The sequence below is a fragment of the Ceratotherium simum genome, chromosome 10 (assembly GCF_057802395.1).
Source record: "Ceratotherium simum simum isolate JZ-2026a chromosome 10, ASM5780239v1, whole genome shotgun sequence".
Taxonomy (NCBI): Eukaryota; Metazoa; Chordata; class Mammalia; order Perissodactyla; family Rhinocerotidae; genus Ceratotherium; species Ceratotherium simum.
Window position 1 is genome coordinate 8,899,755 of NC_141909.1, and position 7,822 is coordinate 8,907,576.

Sequence of the window (7,822 nt, forward strand, 5' to 3'; positions counted from 1 at the left end):
GTGGAGCAAACCTCCTATGTGGGTCTTTGAGAAGTACAAGTCTTCTGTGGCTGAGAAGCCCTGCCGCCCACAGGTCCACACACACAGTCAACACAGTCCTGCCCCGTGTGAGCGCCCCGACCTCCCCAAGTGGACCCAGTCTCTCCACGGCGGGAGCCCCACACACTCTGCCACCGCCCCACACTCTCCACCAGCTCCTTGTGCACACCCTGCCCCGCTCAAGTCAGCTCAGTTGCCAGGCTGCAGAGAATCCAGTCACCAATCTATGCAGGCCCACACGTTGCCTGAGGGCTTGTTGTTGGGTGGGGCTAGTCTCTAGGGTGGGCTGCCTGCCCTGGCTGAGCTGGATTAAATCGGTGCTCTAGCGGGTGGAGCAGACCCTGGGCTAGCAGGTCTCAGGGAGAACTCCAATGGCGTCTGTGTCAGCAAGCTCACACCAGGCCACAACAATGGCCGCCGCCAATGTCCCACTCCATGGAGAGGTCTCACCCCTCACTGTGATGCACTCAGGGCCTATTAGGTGAGTCTCTTGTCACCGAAGCACTGTGCACCTTTCTTTCTGGTGATTTTAGGATGCTTTCTGGAACGGGTGAGTTTGTGCGCGGGCCCTTTAAGAGCCAGTTTTAGTTTCTTTGTGAACCGGGTTTTCTGGGGGTGCTACCCAATGCTTTAGTAGCAGGCAAAGTCAGATATTATGCTGCTGGTCTCAATTGTGCTGGGTCCACAAAATGCCCACAGCGGGGGCGCTCCCCGGCTCAGGACCCCGCGCCTCCAGGGAGGCTGCGTACCTGTGAGCTGCTCCCGGCGGCCGTGAAGCTGGCGGCTTGTGAAGGTGGCGTTTTTCCTCTCCAGAAGGGAGTCTCTGCCTCTTCCACCCCAGTTAGGATTGTCCGTTGTTGCAGGAGTTCCTCTTATCCAGTTTTCAGTTCTGTCTCAGGGGTAATTTTTCCACGAGTAGTTGTAAATTGGCTGTGTCCACGGGAGGAGGTGAGTTCAGAGTCTGCCTACGCCGCCATCTTGACTCCGCCCTGGAATTTGATGCTTTGTAATGGATGGGCTGCCATTTATCAGACCTGTTCATGGTGAAACTCTATAGCTATGGTGCAAGATGTTACAGGCAATGACTTGACTTGGAGATGGTGCTATATCATTGTTTTCAGTTCTAAAAATGTGTGTTTCCCAAATAATATTGCTTAATAATTTCAGACTGTGGATGAGATTTTGCAAATGTTTTGAAAATCAAATGCCAAATTGTCCAGAAATAAACCCATACCTCTATGGTCAGTTGATTTTCGACAAGCGTGCCAAGACTATTCAATGGTAAAGGAATAACCTCTTTAACAATTGGTGCTGGGACAACTGGATATCCACACGCAAAACAATGGAGTTACACCCCTTCTGGACACCAAATACAGAAACTAATTAAAAATGGATCAAAGACCTAAACCTAAGAGCTAAAAATATACAAAAACTTAAAAGAAATTAAAGAAGTAAATCTTCATGACCTTGGATTTGGTAATGAATTCTTAGAAATGACACCAGAAGCATAAGAAACAAAATTTTAAGATAAATAAATTGGACTTCATCAAAATTAAAAACTATTGTGCAATAAGAGACACTATCAAGAAGGGGGGGTGAGGGTGAAAAGGGTAAAGGAGCACATATTTACAGTGATGGATGGAAACTAGACTTTTGGTGGTAAACACAATGCAGTCTATACAGAAACCAAAATATAATGATGTACACCTGAAGTTTACACAATGTTATAAACCAATATGACCTCAAAAAAATTAAAAAAACTGTGAAAAGACAACATACAGAATGGGAGAAAATATTTTGAAATCATATATCCAAGTATCCAGTATATATAAAGATTTCTTAGGTCAATAAGAAATCTTTTGGGTCAACAACAAAAATATAAACGACCCAATTAAAAAATAGGCCAAGGAATGGAATAGACATTTCTCTAAAGAATATACATAAATGGCCAACAAATATTTGAAAAGATGCTCAACATAGTCATTAGGGAAATGCAAATAAAAGCCAAAATGAAATAGCAACTGAATGCACTAAGATGGCCAAAATTGAAAAAAAAAAAAAATGACGACAGAAAAGAACAAGTATTGGTGAGGATGTGAAGAAATAGGATCCCTCATACGTTGTTGGTGGAAACATAAAAACGTGTAGCTGCTGTAGAAAGCTGCTTTCCTGTTTTCTTGACGAGTTGTACATAGACCCACAATTTCACTCGTAGCTGTACACCCAAAAGAATTGAAAACAGGTATTCCAACAAACACTTATACACAAATGTACATAACCACATTGTTCTCAATAGCCAAAATGTGAAAAACACCCAAATGTTCATCAAGAAAGGAACGGATAAACAAAATGTGATATAATCACACAATGGAATATCATTCAGCGAAAAAAGGAATGAGTGGTGATACACGCTACAGTGTTGATGAACCTAGAAAATATTATGCTAAGTGAAAGAGGCCAGACACAAAAGGCCACATATTGTAGATTCCATTTATATAAAATATCCTGAATAGGTAAATCCATAGAGCCAGAAAGTTGACTTGTTTTTGCCAGAGGCTGAGGGGAAGAAGAAATGCTTAATGGGTAGGGAGTTTCCATTTAGGGTGATAAAAATGACTTGGAACCAGATAGAGGTGATGGTCATATAACATTTAATATATTTATTAAATATCACTGAATTTATGCTTTAAAATGGTTAATTTTATGTTATGCAAATTTTAACTCAATAAAAAAAAAATATAGTCCCATCCATGTAAAGTACAATAGTTTCTTTTTTTTTGTGAGGAAGATCAGCCCTGAGCTAACATCATGCTAATCCTCCTCTTTTTGCTGAGAAAGACCGGCTCTGAGCTAACATCTATTGCCAATCCTCCTCCTTTTTTCCCCCAAAGCCCCAGTAGATAGTTGTATGTCATAGTTGCACATCCTTCTAGTTGCTGTATGTGGGACGCAGCCTCAGCATGGCCGGAGACGCGTCGGTGCGCGCCTGGGATGCGAACCCGGGCCGACAGTAGCAGAGCACGCGCACTTAACCGCTAAGCCATGGGGCCAGCCCCAATAGTTTCTAAGTTAGTTTTCTATCCTGGTTCTAAATCTTTGCAGACTGTATATTACAAACACATATATAAAAAGTAATCTTTCTCAATGAAAATAGACATGGCTTGTTAAGAAAAAAAGCGTATTTTTGAAAGTAATAATGTATGTCTTTATTCGGATACAAAAAGCATGAATTAAAGTGATATGTTTGCTATTTTGTAGTAAATTTTAATGTAAAATACAAGATAAAAGACTAGTTTTAAGAAATTAATCAACTAAATTTCAGTAACGCTGGTGTGATATTTTTATTTTATATTTTACTTTTTCAATGTTTAATCACAATCTCAATTCATCTTGATTATTTTTGAAATATAGTTAAGTTGGAGTGAAAATTTTTCTCCTGAGTTATATATTTAAGTTCAGCTATGAATTTAAAAAACATAATGTTCCCAAATATAATGCTACCATTTGTAGCCGGTTTAAACTGAAATTTTCTGTAATTCATTTAGATAACTTATTCGGATTGGTTTCAACAATTATTTCACATTACATCCCTGGTTTCAACATCCTAAAAGTGTGCGTGAAAGCATTTGAAATCCACAGACAAGGGATCCCTGACAGCTTTCTCCTGCATTCCTTCCCTCCACTTAGGTCCTAATTGTCCCCAACTATGGGTTCAGGTCTAGCTGAATGCTGACCTCAGTCTGGTTCACAAATCAAAGTCATTCCAGAGACTGACTCCAGGATCTGCTTGAATTCTTTCAACCTGTCATTTAGACATTCCCTAAGAATCCATTAGATGCCTTTTTATTTTTTTTCTAAATGGAGTAACTTAAGACAATGATGAACAAAGCATGGTAAATGTTCTCAAAGATTCACGGTTTGATGGAAGTGAAAGACAGGTTAAATAACCCTAATAAAATGGAATTCATTTTTAAATACTTGATGGAGAAGAGAAAACAAGAGTACCCCACTCGCAGGTGAGATATACAGTAAATGCATAGTTAAGGAAAAATTTGCAGAGGGAACACACCATGAAATGTTTTTCAAGAGATGTGTGTGGGCAGCAGGTATGCAGTACTTCAGACTTCCACCTGGCTTACCTGCGTAGAACTCGACCAGACCCCTCTTCTTTCTTTCAGCGCTAATCTTTTGAACCCTGCTGCTGTACCTGGATATCTGGTACTAACATAGACTCCAGAAGCCTCACCTGCTTCTCGTCAGGAACCTCACACTTAACCAGACCGTCAGGCTCTATCAGCCACCCGTGGCACAGCAAGACTCCAGGTGAGACCTCTCTCAGCTTCTCGTCCTGCAGATGAGGGAGTGCTCACCCAGGAGAGGGAGTAGTTCCGCCCCTTCGAATGAGCAGGGTTTCAGTGTTCAACAATTTATGGCTCTGTTCCTTGCAGTACCCCACTTCCTTAACAGATATGAAAGTGCTAAATTGTAGGACAAAGTTTTTCCATATCCTCACCTGCAATGTTCTCGAAATTAAATTTTTTAATGTTACTTTTTACTCTTCCGTCTTCAACTTTTTCCACCCTCTTTTCTCTCTTTGCAGAAATGACCTGTCATCAAGGCCTGATTCAAATGTTACTTCCTCTGTTAGACTTCTATCAAGTATCCTTACCCACTTAGAACTGATCCTACAGTCTGGTACAGCAGTTTATATGTCATCATTGCTTTCGTCATCGTCCAACTTTTTACCTAAGCATCTGCCCTTCCTACATGGGATAGGAGAAGTTTGAGAGCAGAGGTTATCCAATATTCTTGTGTGTATCCCCTAACACCTATAACTATTCCTTGAGTCGACTTATTCTTTTGTTCACGGAACAAATGGGAATTAAGCTATATGTATGTGCTGGGTATCTTCCTGGCAGTAAATTGAACTGAGTTAAATTGTAATCTCTAGTACAGAAGGACACAGAGTTTGTTTGTTTGTTTAGTAAGTTAATGGGGGAGAATATCAAAATATAGAGCATTTTTCCCTTTAAAGTAAAAAATGATATACATCTAGAATTCTGGGCTCAAAGGGGAGAATTAAGGGTTTATAATAAAACATGTCATTCAACATAAGCATACAAAATCACAAGACCCTGTGCTTTTTCATATCCCAGTGCTTCTTGTTCAAATGTCATTTTAATTCTCAAATCAACTCCACGTGTTAATACGTTGGAATGAAGAGGTCGTATTGCTCAGTCCTTGAGGAGTCATGGTCATGTCCCTATTGCTTGAAATTCCAGACTGAAAACTGAAGTGTCCCAGAATGCTTCAAGCAAAAAAAATATGATGCAGCTGTGTTTTTGATACTTAAAAAAAGATCTAAAAAAAGATCTTGTCATCAGTAGCTTATGTTGAAGACATTTTAGAAAGCTTGCACATCCTCGGGCTGCAAGTCCCTGAAGAAAACAAAGGCCAAAGGGCACAACAGCAGCTGCCTAGAGGTGGAGGTGCCTATGGCTCTTGCCGTCCTCAGTTGGGCTAACGATTTCTAACGTTAAGCACATTTTCCTTGATTGACTATGCAGAAGAAGGGGTTAGGGGTCATACATTTCACAGTACAATTTTATCTTTCCAGAATAGAGTATGGGGGGAAACATCTCAAAGTTCACCCTGCTAGGAAAAGTAAAAGGTGAAATAATTGTAAATTTCCTAATATCAGAGGTAAAGGCATAGTGCTACAGAACAACACAGGCAAAACGTCAAAATTACCATTAAGGTAAGTGTTCCGTTCAGCAAACACAGGAAGATTCACTGTCCTTTCAAGGCAGAGATGCTACTCCTTATCTATTCACCCTTGGTAAAATACAGCTTTTCCCAGAATGCTAGTGAACTAGTCCTGATTAATTATCACTTTCTCATCCGGTGCCTGTGACCTCTAGCATATATTTTTGAGGAACCTGTCTGTGAATTTTAGATTCCAAAATGAAGTTTGCACTTGGAGCACCTCTTACAGGGAGAATACAGTTCATTGGCACAAAGAAGTGTTTTCTATCTATGATGGGAAAGTTCCCTAAAGTTTATCTCACTATAAAGAGAACCTAATGCTTAGAATTCCAGTAGTTTTCCATGGTGAACTTTCACCCTATTTCTTCCTTCCAAATACTCAGGAATTTATAAGTGCATAACTAAGTTACTTACTTCTTAGTAACTCCATCTCAGTCCACAAGAAATAATAGACAATAATATCCAACCAGCATGAATAACTACAACAGTAGAGAAGCATTCAAGTCTTTGCCTTTTGAATTTCTGATTAGGCAACAAGTATTTGATCCTACTCATTTCTTCATAAAACATTGGGTTTGGGTCATAGATGTTATCTGACATCTGCTTTCTCCAATCATCTTTGGACCTGATATCCACCTCCTGGTGGCCTTAATTTGCTCTTACCTCTACTATTAAACAAGATGGACATCAGCAGTGGCTTCAGAAATTACTGATGTTGCCCATATTGATGTTGCCTATCCCAATCCTGCTTACTCCACCTTTTTCTCAGCATACAACCATTGTGGTGGTTAAAGTGTCTCCTCCAATAAATGTCATATCTTTGTTAAACACTTAAAATGATACACTGGATCTCTCTGTTTTTGTTTGTTGGTTTGTTTTCTTCTTCAGTGGTATCTCCAATACTGTGCCCCTTTTTATTGTGCCCACCCTGCACTTGCTCTCCAAACCCCCGTTCTGGGTAGATCATGATGCTCTGGGTCCCTGCAATGCACACAATAATATTTACACTATTTGTAGAGCAAAGCTGCTGCAAACCTACATCATGATGTATTTTAGAGACTACCAGCTGTCCCCCAAGACTCATCCTTGCCTTCCTCCTCAACACCTGGGTGCTCGGGTAGTTATATTTTTCAGCCTGCTTTGCTTTTAGATGTGGTGATGCCTCTGTGTTCTCACCAGTGTAATGTGAATTGTGAAGACTAGATTAATCTCAGAAGCTACAAGTGGAAGTGGGCAGAGCTGCCTGCTAGCCCAATTTCCTGGAATACTTCCAAGAATAGAGCCCTACATACCCTGGATTGGTGCCCTGTAAAGAAATTACCTTTGATTTTGTTTTAACTACTGCATTTTGAGGCTTGTCTGTTATAGCATCTCAGCCTTATCCTAATTAACACATTGTAATTTGTACCATGTGAACCCACTACCCTCCATACAACTGAATTGACTAGAGATGAGCACTGGATATGTTCGAAATGAGCAGCCTAGGGAAAATTCTTGGGAAGATGGTATTGTTTCCCCAACCAGACATGGTAGGAAGTGTGGAATACTGTTTATTTTATTATTTAGAAATATTTACGTATTGGTGTCATTGAGCTAAGATGCTTTATGTTTAAGAATGAAAGCTAGGACATAGGATACATTATTTGCAAACTGCACAGGCTATTTAAATTATTTTAACTTATAATAGAGAAACAGTTACGTGTGAGAACTGATAATGCTTTTTGGACAGGTGAGTGTCAAAAAAATTGAAAGTAGGAGAGCTAATCAAATACTAACATTCAGCATTTTTAAATTGTGAAACATTCTATTTCATTGAATGTGTCTGTTTAAAAATTAATAACAGTAACATATTTAATTTTAAAATGCATATATGCTTATTGTAAAAATTTTTAAAAAATAATAGTACGGAGACAACATGTCTAACACAAGATCTCCCATCAGAAGAGGCAAAGTAGCAGCCCAAGAGAGCAAGAAGCAGTCGTAGATCAAAAGGAAGTTTCTTTGCCACTAAAAGCAA

General features: G+C 39.8%; 1 long non-coding RNA gene across 1 annotated transcript; it reads left to right on the forward strand.

Moving 5' to 3' along the window:
- Positions 1-366: 366 nt before the first annotated feature.
- Positions 367-5,433, forward strand: LOC147916053 (uncharacterized). The gene is made up of 3 exons (XR_015553326.1): positions 367-520; positions 4,218-4,362; positions 4,640-5,433. It is a non-coding gene; the product is annotated as an uncharacterized LOC147916053 (long non-coding RNA).
- Positions 5,434-7,822: the final 2,389 nt, after the last annotated feature.